General features: G+C 42.9%; 1 protein-coding gene across 5 annotated transcripts in view; it reads left to right on the forward strand.

The window, feature by feature from the left end:
• Nucleotides 1–7,575: 7,575 nt before the first annotated feature.
• The window catches only part of Dop2r (dopamine D2-like receptor), a 169,122-nt gene continuing 160,573 nt past the window's right edge, over nt 7,576–16,124 (forward strand). For all 5 annotated transcript variants that reach the window (XR_013002312.1, XM_076382158.1, XM_076382159.1 and 2 more), the window contains exon 1: nt 7,576–8,613. The gene's annotated coding sequence lies outside the window, so the exon portion shown is untranslated. The remainder of the gene's footprint in view (nt 8,614–16,124) is intronic.

Here is a 16,124-nt window from a genome sequence, read left to right on the forward strand (position 1 = left end):
GTACAAGAAAACTTTTATCCCGTGGGAATACTTTTCGGGCCGATCCAGAGTATGACTTACAGGGTAGAATGAATGCAGATTATCCCACGTTGAATATTTCACGAAAGGATTAGCCTCTGCGATCTTAGTCGGGCACGTTAAGGTCTCGAATTAACGTCAGCCGCTCCGTTCGCCAGATTTCTCGGTACCTGAGGTATGGTAATTTCCCCACGGTGTTGGCATTGTCTCTCGATCATAATTACGCGTCGAATTTCCGGGACAACCTGCTGTTATTTTACGGTGAATGGCAAGCCGAGGAAAATACTCGCCTGGTTAGGTCATGTTCCCGAATACGAGCGACGAAACGCCCTACTCCACGTCGGCAAAGATCGGATGAGGATTCTCGTAAATTTCCGCCACGGCAATAAGGTGCATTTTGGAATAACAGAGATGCCGATGGCGTTCACCCATCCCCCTTTCTCCAGGGGCAAGATTCGCGAGGAATGCTGTGTAATCGTGCGACAGCCACCTCGTAAGTAGGCACTCGCCACCCCTATATATCAAAGGGCGAAATAGTAAAAAGTACACGGACGGCGTTTCTCGTTTTACACGCGCGGTAATCGCCTGAGGCTTGAACCAAGTGCGTCGAGGGGACTTGGGTTTACAGCGTCGCGAACGAATCCCGTTTCGCCGTGGACTTTACTGGGACACGCGTCTCACTGGAGTGTTAAGGCAAACACGAGTTTAACTGCTTCGTTAGGGAGAAACTGTGCCTCGCAGGACGGGTCGCGGTTATGAGCTTATTTTGATATCTTCTAAGCGGTTGTTGTTAACGCTGGTATGCGTTAAAACGCGAGAGACGACGCAGCAGCGTGGAAGATTTAGTGTAATTTTGGGTGAAGAGAGCATCCTTGGTGTGTGGTGACCTAGCTCAGATCTAATCCAAAAGGAGATACGAAATATCTAGACCTAACTGGACCTAACCCAGATTTGGTTAGATCTAATCTGATATTCTCTACCTAGTACAGACCCATTCTAGACCAAACCAGAGCTGCCATAGTCCTAACACAGACCTTAACACTAAATAATTAGATCTAATTAGACTTAATTAGACGTAACCCAGCTCTGGCTAAATCTAATTTGATATTCTCTAGTTGCTTTTCTGATTACATGATCCCCCAAGATGGAATTCAGTAACTCCATATGCCAGTAAAGTCTGTGAGATCTAACCCAGACTTAAACATGGGTTCCCCAGGTCTAACACAGACCTAGCCATGAAATATTTAGTCCTAGCTGGACCTAACTTAGGTCTGACTAGATTTTATCTGACATTATCAACTTTCTTTTCTGATTACATGATCCCCCAAGATGGAATTCAGTAATTCCATATGCCAGTGAAATCTGTGAGATCTAACCCAAACTTAAACATGGGTTCCCCAGGTCTAACACAGACTTAGTCATGAAATATTTAGTCCTAGCTGGACCTAACTTAGGTCTGACTAGATTTTATCTGACATTATCTACTTCCTTTTCTCATTTTATGATTCCCCATGATGGAACTTAGCCATTTCAGATGCCAATAAAGTGCCCTAGAGAGCTAACCTAGACCTAACCTAGAAGCTGCCTAACCATGACTGCCTCAGATCTAACTAGGCCTAGTCCTGAGGAACCCAAACCTAACCTGACCCTCTGCAGTTCGTTTTCTCATTATACCATCCCTCATGATGGAGCTCATCAATTTCGGATGCCAGCAAAGTGCTAACACCAGGGCGCGTGATTCATCGTCAGTGCTTGTTGGGAATTTATACGGCGGTTCGCGGGTCATAAATTGGAATTAATAATTGCCCGCGGCTGGTCTCACGAATGGCTCAATCTTGATCGAAAGTAGCTATTTATCCAATCAATATTTGATGGTGCCACTATTCGGCCACATTGCTGCGTCACGTACCAAATATTTGCTCCGTTAGATGGCGCGAAATGGCAACAGTTAATAATGTAACCGTCACGTGGCCACGGGCTAACCCCTTCGTCGCAATTGCAACTCGTGAGAACTGAGGCGCATGAATATGCAGCGTCACCAGCTTCGACGTCGCTCGTTTTTGAATTCGAGACGAGTCCCACCGCGAACGCGTCGGCCACAGGTGTCTTGGAATAAATATTATTCGTAACGATTTTGACTCCCTCGTATCAGTCTCCGCGTCACGGAATGGTCGCTGGGAAGAGGCGCAAAAAATTCATCTGAAAGTGAGAGGAGACCAGGAGGATATCGATAACCTACGAATATTTTGCGTTGAACGGAATTTCAAAACTGCGCCAGGGAATCCTGCTCTCAGAGATTCCAAGAGGTTGCAGCAGAATCATGATGCTCCGTCTTATTGAAATGGACGGTGGAACGCCGCCATATGGGTTGCAATCTTTCCAGCAGTCTCTGACGCCCTCGTCCTATGGCGATTTTTCATTTTTACCAGTATCGTAAAAAACAGAAGTGGCCCGTCGGAGAATCTACTGGAACACGTAAAACTGTTTTTACGAGCCACGTCCACTGGCAGATGAGGTTCTGCTATAATCGGGCCTCGTGGTTCGCTTTCTTGCAATATTCTTAAGCATTTGTATTCATTTTTTGGCTCAATCTCGAACTTGATACCATGCAAAATGTGGGAGAAGCTAGTAGGTCTTTAACAGGTACTTAAAATTTTGAGATTTGAAAGTCTGATTAGGTCTGGGTTGGGTCATTGGAAGTTTAAAAAAATGTTGAACAGCGTCATTCGATTATCTTGCAATGTGTACACTTTCTAAGTGTATATACGTGTGCGTGTATGTGGACACCCACACGCAGCTACATAGGAGAAGTTAACGACGACGTCTTTTTTAATTAAGGCGGACAAGAGTTGTGTTCTAACGAACGACGATCTGTCTCGCAGTTGGAACAGTGTCTTCTCGATGAAAACGCGACCATGTTGCGTATTTATTAACAAACGAGGGCATCTGTCTTAAGGTGACACCCCCGCCTTTGTCACTGCAGATAACAAAGCGACCTTTGAAAACTTCAAGATGGTTTGTTGTCACCATGCTAGTTCGTAAAATTTACGTTATTTGCCTTAGAAACGTCTTTGACTACGTGGCCCAGAAGACATGAATATGAATCAAGCTCCGAGGGCCTTACATTTACAAAGTACCATCCTTTTACTTAATTCGCAATTCGACTTCTCTTGCAGCACTACGAAGAGCTTATTCGGTACTCATTCGCAAATGAACTCGTGCTAAATGGTAATAGAAACGCAAATAGCGATGTTTGAAGTGTCTTCATAGCAGGAAACCCTGTGACAAATGAGCAGCTGGGATTTTCCAGCTTCTTTGTCGTGGCGAGTGCACGGTGGGAGGTACGCAACCTCAAAGAGGAAAGAATAGGAGTTGACTTACAACGTTCCTTCGACTTTGATCAACTTTTTAAACGTCATTCCATTTTCTGCACTTTGACCCTTTGAATCGTAGCTCCGCGTTTTTTTTGCTCAGAACGACGTAAAGGATTTTCTTAAAATGTAAAGCGTATCAAAGAATGTCTCATGCGAGATCGAGAAGAAGTTATTTGTACAATTCTTTCGCTGCTTTATTTCATTTCTGAGGAATTGTATCTGTTTATACCAACGAAATTTATGCAAAGTTACTGTAAAATAGTTATGCATTGTTATTAGAATGCTGGTGGACCGATAGACTCCAGCTATGTACCTAGGAACGTAAACAAGAACCTGTAGAATTTGATTAATTTCGTAATCAGTTTAACTGAAAACCCTTACAATACTAATAGCATCCACAATAAATGCTGCTACTATTCGAAAGGTTTCTAGTTAAACTGATCACCCTCTATGTAGGACATACAGAACAGCGCGCTGAAGCCAAGATAGAAGGATGAAGATATATGGGAAATATATAGCTCCATTTCTTTCAATGACTCCTAATGTCCTGTTGAGCATAATGCGCATGCGCTAGAAAGGTATCGAAAGAGATGGAGATATATATCTGTGCTCTAATGTTGGCTTTACAGGCCTCTCACAACACCCAATATTGTAGATCTTATACATATGTGGTGAGACGTGATCGCCATTACTTATTTCTTCAAAATTAGTATTCAAGATATGCAATTGAGTTCAGTATTCTCATCTACTCTATGGCGTCACTGCTCTGTGTACTCTATCTACTGCTTTCTGATAACTTTTGCATCACCAACAATGCTAATGTATCAAGACTCTTAATCTGCTATTTAATAACTTCAAAATTAAAATTCCTGAACATATTCCCCTATGGAAAATCGAATACTAGAGTATGGAAAAATATTGATGAGTCCCTCTGGAATGAACATACCACAGATCAATCTACTTTAATATAACAGCATTACATCGTATTTTATCACTATACTCTCTGATGTTATCAGTTCTATGCTGCACTTAAAATGAAGAAAATTATAAACCTGAGTGCAAAAGGAGACTTCTTCGAACAAGTTTCAAAATTTAACAAACTTTCGAAGGAAACAGGAACGCAATTAAGTGGAAAATATCCAGAGGGTCATAACACAGTTAGCAACGGTGATTCTAGCTTCGTGTAAACAGTGGGGCAGAGATTTCGGTAGTCAGCACACTAAACAATTTCAGTATCTCCGATTCCTCAGGCAATGGATTCGAGGCATTGCCAATCAGAGGCCAAACTAATCACAACGCGTCCCCCCGTAACGTCGACGTTTAATATCACTCTAATCAGAGCGAAAGCTTACGTCAGGCCGAGCAGCAGATTCCCCCGGGTCGAGTGTTTGCTCCAAGCATGCCGCAACAGTGGCCACTCGTGCAACCTGTAAGATTCCCCGTCGCGATTGCACTCTATCGCCCCGTCAATCTATATCGTCGGCGTAGACTCGTTCCTCGGATATCGATCAATTACTTCCCTAAAAAAAGTCTCCCAGAGCATGGAGCGCCACGTTCCATTCGTCTCCGCGCGCCGTCGAGCGGCCTGAATAAAATAAACCAGTTCCTTCCTCGAAATGAAATTCCATCCCAGCGGGCCAGGCCTCCCCCGTGAGAGACACATTTCTTCGTTTCACCTCGTTATTTCGTGTCCCTCCTACTCGCTGACACGTTGCGCAACGGGGAACTTCCGAAACAACGGCGTTCTGCGACGTGGCGCCCCGATGCAGATCGTGATGGTGATAAATCGCGATATCGACAGCCGACGGCCAATGATCGCTGTCTGCCAGCGCAAACGGCAGCCTTTGTCCCGGGATGTAGCGTACATGTACTGTATATTTCATCCTGCCTGGGGAGCGCGTCATCTCGAGGCGACCGAGAGTCAGAGATTGCCTCGACTTTGGGGACTTCCCGACAAACGGAAAATTGGAAACTATAAATTTTCCTTCTTTCCTCGGGCTGGGATCCCGGGCTCCCGCGGAGATACACGCGAAAGCACGTCGCTTATGAGCGATGGCGATTGCGGGGAGGTTGTCCAGGGGGCATTCTTCCCTGCGCAAGGCTTGTTTGTCACCGTGGCCAGGGTCGTGATTTTGAACCGCGGTTGCCAGATTTGGAACATGTTTAACGAATTGGCAGAGAGTAAGAGGGTTAGCGAGAGGTGTACTTCTGTCTTATCTCCATTTGCTTTAGAGACAATTTGGTTCTGTGTAAGGCGAATGTCCCAGTAGTCAACTTTGTTCTGGTACCTGGAGACTAACGATAATTTTACTTAATTTTAAGTTTAAATTCAAATGTATCTAATAAAAAACCATACCTACAGGATAAAAATACGCCATACAATAGAATACTTAGGTACTGAAATGCAATTCAAGTATCGAGACATGCATTTTTAGGTTTATAGTTAGGTTAGGTGTTCTGACGAATATGTCTGAACTTGTCTTTTTCATACAATAAATAGTTCGGACATATTCGTCAGAAAACGCATTCAGTGTAGCCACAGGCTCAAGTGTCCAAGTATTAGGACTTATGTTGGTAAGTCTAATGTAGTCATTCTTCAGAAAAACGAAATGAAAATCCTTCAAGCTGTAGCTAATATTCCATAGTATGCATTTAACGACATTAACCATGTGGATTTAGGTATCCCACGACTAAAATGGGTTAAAAAAGATAAACTAGACATTAGACATAAAAATAAATTGGAGAGCCACCTTCATTCCTTCATTCGTCCACTTCTACAACAAATAATCAGAAGATTAAAAAGAATCTGGTCAATAGACTTCACTACTGAATGGAAACTAGGATTCCACTGGAGGAGTCTTCGTTACATCACTTGTAGGATCTTAGGTAGACTCCTTGCCAGCAAGTCAGCTCATAAAATATATTATTCCGATTGTTAACCTTAACGAATACAAAAAAGAATATTATGCTGGCAACTGTACCTAACTACCTACACTATACCTGTATCTACTATTTAGGTACAGTGCCCACGTGAGAAGAAGTCTAGGCAGAAGAATGCCAATCCGATTGGCGTGTAGATCCTCACTCTAGTTCAGGAGTCCTATACACCGACCTGCCACAACACCTATTGCCTGTATTGGCTGAAAGAACTGACGAAGATCGACAACCGATCGTGTCGAGAGCGAGGCAGATGGTGGTCAGAGGTAGGGTTAGAGAGGTTCCTCCTGACCCCTATGCCGTCCAGCTAGCCCACTTCTCACATTAGCACTGTAGCTGGTACCCATATTTCAAGAGAACAAATTTACTGCGTTGAGCTATAGACCAAGCATCTTTATGTTCCTCCTGTGTTTCGCACGAAAGTGAACATTAAACATCCTTATTCCAGAGAATTAATAGCACTCGCAATTTCCCTCGGCCGAGCAAAGCCTAACTTTCAAACTCACAGTCAAATGGAAAAGTCCAAGCTGCTTTGCTATTCCGCGGAGTTTTTAATAGCGCGAATGGCACAGAAGGAACTGGGAACAATTTCACCATGCTTCAGCAGGCAAATACCAGGCTTTTTACACCCCTGGCACATTCCAGACGAAACATTCTCCCTTGTAGAAAACTGCTGTTTTCCCTGTGGCTATTTCCCTTTCTAACTTCAGAATAGTATTCCCCCACCCTAGGAATCCAAGGCATCCTAGGGATCATAAAAAAGGCAGAGCCCAGGATTCAAACGTACGAACGAAATTCTTACACCTGGTCCTTCGCCTGAACCACCCAATAAGTCCCACGGGAGTCAAGTGCCAATGGCCTCGATGACAGTCATAATTAAAAGCGCCAGAGGCGCCCATTAGAGCGACAGTCAGGCCAGATCATAACCTAATAACATCGTCGCTGATCCAGCGAATTTCGGGAATTCCTCGTCGTAAAGGAAAAACTGTCGGTCCTACGAGAAGGACGCTCGTTCCGCGGGGGTGGGGGTGGAGGCAGTGGCGGAAGAGCGAAGAAGAAAGCGGGCAGAGTCGCGAATTAGGGGTCGGTGGCGAGCAGCGTGTGCGCGTAGGGTTGAACAGAGACGGTTCAACCCCTCCACTGCTGCCCCCTACCCCACACTGCCGCGAGCCTCGGGGTTCGAGGCGGTGTGGCGACTCGAGCAGACAGCCAGTCGCTCGCCGCTCGTTCGACAACGTGGATCGGAAGTGCTGCCCGACGGTACCCAGACGAAACGGCGACGATGTGGACGTCGGGGACAATGATGGCAACCCTCGTCGCAGGGTTCCGGCCAGCGTGGGTGCACGTCAGTCAGGGACGCGGATAAGTTGTCTCAGGGACCTGGGAATCCACAGGTACCCTCGACAAGCTACGCTCGTCAGGACGCGCAGGATAATCGGCCTTCGAGTCCTTCGCCCTCGAGATCGTCCCTCGTCGCGAGTGAAAGTGCTAGGAGATCGAGTCGGTGTGAACTGACTGAAGGATACCAGTGGGACGTAAACAGTGTTCGAGGTGTCGGAGTGAAGGTCGCTTGGAACGATGTCAGCCAATCCTCGAAAGGAAGAGATTAGTGGACTCCCAGTGAACAGTGGAGGACTAAATTTCCCGCGAGGAAATTCGATGTTGATTGCTTGGCCTGGAAGGGTATCCCGTGTCGCCTGGCTCGAGGGGTCTGTTTAATCGGCGGATCGACGGGGAAACAAGGAAGGATTTCGGCGGAGTAATGGGGAGGGTGGTCCTTTTGTTGGACGATTACGTGGGGCCGTAATGAACGGGGGCACTACAATGCTGGACACTCTGGGTGTATCGTGGTTTTTGATCCGGTTGCAAAATATTGAATCGACTTGGCGCCGGTGAATGGCAGGGCTTAGGACGACCTCCGTGTATTCTATGGTCGGGTCACAGTGCCAGGGATCATCCCTCTGATACACACACGCGAACAGAGAGCAAGAAGCATACTCGATACGTCGATCTTGCGCGGAGCATGGGAAAAGCACGAGGAGGACTCGAGGAGCGTGTGACACCATAAAGAGGGAAAGCTTCAATCTAGGATTACGTTCGGAGGTAATCGATCTCTGAGTGTCGAAGACAGCCTCGAGCAAGACTCCCGTAGTGCCTCGTGGCTGTCGTGGACTTTTAGTGTTGGTGATTGTGAGACCTCTGGTCAAGGGGTCGTCGAGAGTCTAACAGACAGGAGTCATGGATGAACATCGCAGGGGATACGGAGACGTGACGCTGGCGAACGGTGAGTGACGATCGAAATCTCGATCGCCAGGCGATCTGTCGTTCCTTCGCGTCCGCAAGGTCCTCCTGACCGAGAAACGCTTGTGTCAAGGGTGTAGCCACGCGCCATTTGAATTGCTAAGTGGACCTTAACCACTATTAATTAAAACGCGATTCGACAAGGAAGGGCTGCCACGTCGGGGCTAATAAAAGACGTTCGAAGGGGTGTACAAATAAGGGATGACAGGGTGGGGAAGAAAGTGTGACGCGATACGCGATAACGAGACCGAACACTGAATTCTTCCCCGCTTTGTTTTTCCAGCGGATTAGGGACGCGTGAATTGCTATCGACGTGCTCGGTCTTTTAACGCGTCGCTTGCCACGCTCCCATCGCCGAGGCTACATTTTCGAGCAGCCTCGCTTTACTCTGTTACCAAACTTTCATCAATATCCTTCGTAATTATCTAAATGACCCTGTCAGTTCGTTAAAATATTGCACCGAATGACACCGGCTGATTCCTCGTGTACGTGATAATCACGGGGTGATAATTGCATCAGATAGGCCGACAGGTTCCCAGATTGACGATCGTATCGTTTCTCTTCTGCTTCGACCGAAAATTACGTACTACCGAGCGAAGTTAAATTCGCTTAACGACCAGTCGGAACAAGTTGCTCGCTTCTGCCATCATTTCCGCCCGTGTCAACACGGTTCGGCCCCGGTTACGAAGATAACGTCGGATAACGCGCGTAAAGTAGCAGATATTCGTAATCGCTCGCGGGTCAGGAGCGTTTTGAATTAACGCCTGCTCCCAGCCGCTCCCGCGAAGAGCTGGATAAGCCGCAGGAATAATGACCGTCGAATTTCATGCTGGCGGCCTTATTACGGGTCGTTCCACTGGCGGACGCGTAATACGTGCTTTTACTACTTGAGTATAGGCGCACATGACCGAAAGTTTTGTGGGTTTGATTAGAGGCTGATTACAGACTGAGCAAACATTCTGTCTGTACCTAATAGATAAAGGGACGATTGATATATAACATTCTGCTGGGGTTGTAAACAGCCTTTAATTAGACGGTCGAGATTGTCGATCGTGTGAGCTTAGGCTAAGTGGTTACATGTTCCTAAAAGGCCGAGAAAGCTATATAAGGTGTTTGACGAGAGGTGTCAGAAGTTTTAGTGTTTCTATGTGCTAAAGCTAAATGAAAATGGAGGTAAAAGAATTTGTATACGGAGTTTTATTTTCGAGTTACTAGTTGGTGAAGAGACGCTTAAAACGTGTCTGACAGGAGACATATTCTACTGATTTTTTCGCGTCTGACTTTTTACTAATTCTACTGACTTCACTGTGATTTGCTTGGGATTTATTCAGCTAATTTCGTCGTGTCTGACTTGTTAGTACTAATTCTACTGATTTGTTGTGTTATACTTCGGACTTATTCTACTGATTATCACTAGGTCGATCTTTAATCTTAGAACGACACTCTTCTCTTTTTCAGAGCAAGTAACACTGTGAGATCGTGTGTGGCCCAAAAACAAATCTTAATATTTGAAATAATATTTATTATTTTCGAAAAATTCTTTTTCCATTCTCTTTTGGACATCGTACCCTCGGTTGTCAGATTTATTCTATGGTATACAGCTGTCACAGTGAGTTATCTAGACTCAGTTCAATTTCCAAACAGTTGCTGGAAAAAATAACAGTGGCTTTCAATCAAAAAATTTTTGAAATATAACGTAAATGTCCCAATACTTGCATGCTTAAGATGTCAAATGTCCTGATAAATGGATAGTCTAAAAATATATGTCCCGACACTTGAATCGCATTTCAATAGCTGAATGCACCATTTTATGATACTATTTTCTGTTCTTTTTATCAGGTACAGTGAAATTTAAGCTTATGCGAAATAAAATTAGCATTAGTGTTTAAGTACCGGGACATATACAACTACTGGGACATTTACCTTAGTTTGAATATCGTAGAATATGCTCCGCTGATAAAAAATTTACAAATAAAATGATGCATTAAAAAAAAATTCCTAGGACTGTAAGTTTTGACAAAAGACAATTGTAACTTTTGCATATTTTAACTAATGTAGCTAAAAATGTAGATTTATGCTGATAAAATATGGCGTAGTTTAACTAAAAAAATAGCCTCCTGGTGCGCGTTTCAAAAAAATATTTATTCGACATATTGAAACAGGGAAATTTCTGAATAAGAAAACAACAGATGTTATCGATGGAAACACTACCAAAATTTTTTGTTTTCAATTACTGATGTGGGTTACCTCGACCCAGAGTGACAACCGATGATCGCGAAAAGACAGTTGCACAGCTTGATTCTTATTTACACAGAAAAAAAATAAAATTTTTAAGTTACTTCGATGTGTATGTTAAATACATCTTCAAATTAAAAATTTTCTGGCATCTCCAGTGACTCCAGGGTGTCATTCCAAGGTTAAGGGTTGAAGGAAGAAAAACTCTTTATATGCTCGTTTCAAAGGGAAGACATTGAGGGAGTGCGGTTTTAAAATTCTGTTCTGAGAGACGTGAGCGATTCGATTTTTGCTGCGGGTAAGAGAAAATTGGTTTGGTCGATTGTTAAGGCTGTGGAGGGAGAACTGTGGAGGGTGGAATTGAGGGCAAGTAGATTTACTTGTTTTCAGTAAATCTAATGCGGTGCATGTTACCTGTTGCACTCGCTGTCATTGTGTCCTCCCAGTGTCTTAGAAAAGAAATTGATGGCGCTTCTGTATGCTCGTTCCACGACAGCAAATCTTTTATCTGGATACGTGTACCTTCTGTTTGCTAGGTTAACACATATCAATCACTTGTTTAAAGTAATTGCAGCGCAAATACTACAACCTTCCATTTAATGAAACTGTGATTGTTGACTTTCAAAAATAATATATTTGTTGAAACATTGTTGGTTCTGTCGGATCCCAGATTAGGTGTCAGCTAATTAATTCTACTTGTGTAGTTCAATTTTAACATGGATTAGACCTAACTTATGCCTGGGTTAAGTCTCGCCTAGGTTTGGGTTGGGTCTAAGGTAGGCTCACCACTCACATCTCACTTCAGAACCTCTTACTAGAGGTACTTTGTCAATTGTACTGTTGCTGTTTAATTTAAAAGTGTGTCTTGTCTATGTTATGTCTATGTTATGTCTATGTTATGTCTATGTTATGTCTATGTTATGTCTATGTTATGTCTATGTTATGTCTGTGTTATGTCTGTGTTATGTCTGTGTTACGTCTTTATTGAATCTGTGTTAGGTTTATGTCAGGCCTGTATTAGCTCTCGCGTAAATCTGGAATAAGTTTGTGTTAAAGCTACCACCCACATCTCCCCTGAAAACTGTTCGTAGGTTCATAGGATGCAATTAATTCTATTATTGCACTTGAATTTGAACGTGGATCCAGTCTGGGTTAAGTTCGAATTAGGTCTCATTATTACACACACTCTGCAGTTTCCTGAAATCCCTCTTGTCCTCGAAAATTTCGTGCCATAAATGCCCAATTAATTTCCCCATGATTTCGTCGATTATTAGAGGCAAAGACGGAGGGTCTGTCGTATCTCGAAATGCATTATGCCTTGCTTCTCTGCGGAGGTCGACGATCAATCTTAGCAGCCACGATTTCATTCCTCGCTAGACAGAAACCTCTGCCAGGCAGAATGAATTGCATATTGTGCATCTGTTGACAGCGCACGAAGAACGATTCCGTTCTCGCTGCTCGGGCTGCTTTTATGCAATTCCTCGTGCGCTTGGAATTTTATAAAGGCTTCAGAATGGATGTCCAAGGCGCCGTAAACTCGCGATGAATTCGTCAAACGCGTCGAGGAACAACTCCTATCAGAAGTTCTCTAAATCCTTGCTGCTTTACTCACCCTCTCGACTGAAAGCTCGCAATCGTGCTCGATATTCCCTGAAGCATGTTTGCCTCGAATTACGCGATCCTTCGAAATTAACTTTCGTTCCATGCCGGAAGGAAGCGAACCGTGGAAATACGGCTTTGTTGTCTGCTTTTTCGCTCCACGAGGATGTTCTTATTGCAATCTCATAATGCTAGATTGCGTTGTGCGTTCTTTGTTCGTTTAACCCCGTTGTCTTCTCGGTTTGATTGGAAAATGTAGAAAGTAGGTGGGCGCTCCTCGAAGACGTAGAAATTCGAGCTGTCTGCACGTAACATTTCGGGTTCAGTTCCATAAAATAGAGCTGCCTGGGGGTACAGGTACAGCGTAATAAAACGATGAAAATAGTTTCGCTATATAGACCTGTCCATGTGAAAAGGCGATTTCATATGCATTTCATATTGCATATTTTTTGCACCCTTCAGTAATTAAAGTTTTTCAATATCACTCTTCGGTAATGGAAGTCCTTCGAAAGACATCTTTCACTGGAAATTTAATCCCAACATTCGACTGGCAATGCATCGCAGTAAATTAATCACATTCGGATCATTGCGTAAACATGAAAAACTCCTGGCGTCGGATCACAGCGTTGCAGGCAGACATCCACCGTGCTCGCTTCATTCGATTTTAATCCGTCATGGAAGCCGACGGGGCTGACGGTTCTGCAACGAATTAACGCACGGTTTCGCGTCGAAGTGGATAACGTTAGATTCTCCGTGTCCTTCTGATTTCCATACGAGGAATAATGCATGTAATCGCGTGGCGGTCGATGTAAGAGAGAGAAAGAAGGAGAACGTCGACGCCATCGGGAGTAAAATTTCAACATCGTATTCTTCGCTGTGGATTATAACGACGCTTTGCATAATTCCATATTCAGGCATCGCTAGAGCTCGCGGGGGAACACGTATCATTCTTTCGCAATTAATTCCAAACATCGTGGTGTCGCAGAGTGTACGAAAACGCTTATCTGGCTGGTAAAACTAGAAAATCTGATCATGCCTGATTATTACGCTTTTGGTGTGATTCTGTTGCTGAAGTTCTGTTCTGTTGCTCCTGATTTTTAGCATTATTGTTTAAATTGGTTAATTTCTAGGTAAAGGTGCTCTATAGTCGTACATCTTTCTTTTTCTAATCAACTAGGATACTGACATTGGATTAGTTCACGCTTCATGGGTTTTGTGGAGGTGGATACTATTCGTGATCCATGAGAGGTCTCCTGAAAATCATTATAGGCAATGCTTTCCAGAGGACTTCTCATAGGACATGTAATACATAAACTTTATTTTGGGAGAAAAAAATGTTTAAAAAATCAGTAACTTTTCTGAGTACACAATAAAATTCTGAATATAAAACATCATATAATGCAAAATTAAAACAGTCACAGGACATTTTCAGAATTTTCGTTTCTTTTTTATACGAGTAGTTACATTTTTATTTTAAATATTTCAAGTTTACAGAGAAAATAATTAAGGATATATTTAACTACTAACAAACAAATTTTTCCCATATCCTAATTGGACATTTTTAAGATTAAATACATTTTTTCGCGGTCAGACAATAATTTTCATACGCATTTTCAAACACTGTCTAGAAATCATGTTGCATGAAACCAAAAAAAAAAAATTCCTGCGGTTTGCTTCAGCTGACGTGTCGCTGCTCCTCTGACATTTATCACTGACGCGTTCGGGAGTGGTGGCATTTTTCGGGATAAAACGCTCCCTCGAAAGCCAAAGGCAGCGTCGTACTAGCTTGGCCAACGGAGCGATGCTCTCTGGAGGCAGTGTAACTTGGCAAAAGGGGAAAATGGAGGCGGGAGATGGATGTCGCTTCCTGTTTGGCAAACTTCCGCTTCGCTGCCGTTGTTTCGCGTGGATTGGCGGAATTGAGCGCCGTTCATTATCGCGTAATGCGTCTCATAATTTTGAGCCCTGGTGCCATGTGGCCACTGCCTTCGGCCATTTGTCAGTGATTTCTGCTCCTTACCGGAATGCTGCTTAAGGATCAGTGGCACTATGTCAGTGACATATTTCTGCTCTTCGTTTTATTAGAGTTTAACTGAACGAGATTTCTGCATGTACTGCATCTTAAATTTATTTACTTATTTTAATTATTTTAATATATTATTGATTTAAATTTAATCAATACGAAAGTTAATATTGTGAAATGAATCCTCCTTTGCATTGGTGTGTTAAATTATAAAAGATTGAATTTTGAGATATGAATGTAATATTATTAAAAGTAACAGTTAGTGATGTTTTTACTAATAAATACTGAAATAAGAATTTTTGAAATTTTTGAAACCCAAAGTTATTTTTGCGAAATATCTTATCGAACAATTGTTACTTTGCATTTATGTTCTATGTGAAATTTTGAGTATAATCAGAATCTTTCATTTTTTATTGTTATTCTTTGTATTTCTAGTATATTTAAATAAACAAATAATAATATATGCATATATATTATACGTTCCAAATCTTGTACAATGATAATTAGATAATTAATTCACTCTCGTGTTTTAAACCAACTAGGTTATATTTTACATGTACCCTCCCACTGTTATATCTGAACAATTATTTTAATTTACTATATTAATAATTATGCTAAAAATGTTCAGAATGAGTTATTTTACTTAAATTGAAGCTAATTGTTTGTAGGTTAACGCACGAATGCAGAACAGGATCCAAATGTTTATCGAAAATGAAATGCGATAAAATTGAATAACAGCAGTTATTTTCGCAGTGGAATTTTGTTATTAAAGCACTCTGCACGTCGTTCTCGTAATTCCCCAGAAATTCTAAAAGTGGGTCTCGTGGGATAGCTCATTCAGCTGGCTAAATATACACATGTAAAACAGGGGAATTGGCGGGAATGGAGACTCCCGCGGGATAAGGAGATGATTTCTTCCCTTAAGAGGGTTGGAACTTCTTTTTTCCCGCCGGAAGGCTTGGAGAAACACTATAATGTTCGTCCATCTGTCAATCCACCCCTCTTGCGCGCGCGTGCTTCGATCCGTTTACCTCAGGAGCAGAATCTGCGACAAAACCAGCCACGCTAGATGGTATCTGAGTTTTCTTTTAATTCTGAGATTGCGTCGGCGACATTCGTTTCGAACGGATGAACGACGATGTGATTCATGGATTCCTCTGTCCTCGTTTCAGCGAGGAGGTAGGCTGACGTTCGATCTCGACGCGGTGGGATGAAAATCCTCCCCTTTGTTTTGCGATATTTCACCAATGATGCGTTACAGCTCGAAAGCATTTGTCGAGGTTAAAGTGTTTTCTCTTGTCGGAAGTTTGACAGATTGTTCAAAAATGAATTGCGAGGAAACATGGGATGAAGACAGCGTTTTGGGTAATCTTGAAGAGAATGGTTAAGATAAGGGGTTGTAAACTTTACTACTCTTCTTGAAATACACCCATCTGCGAAAGTATTAGAACACTTGCTCGGTTACTTTATGTATATTTGGAAGAAGCTGTAGTTGGTAACGAGTTACACTTAAAATGGGGATTATTTTCATCCTTCAAATATGAATACCAGCACCTAAAAAAATACGTGACTAATATTTCTCATTTACCAAGTTTCATAAAAATCGGAAGATGACACTAAAGTAATGCCCCTCGTAA

Source organism: Calliopsis andreniformis, chromosome 7, assembly GCF_051401765.1.
Source record: "Calliopsis andreniformis isolate RMS-2024a chromosome 7, iyCalAndr_principal, whole genome shotgun sequence".
NCBI lineage: Eukaryota > Metazoa > Arthropoda > Insecta > Hymenoptera > Andrenidae > Calliopsis > Calliopsis andreniformis.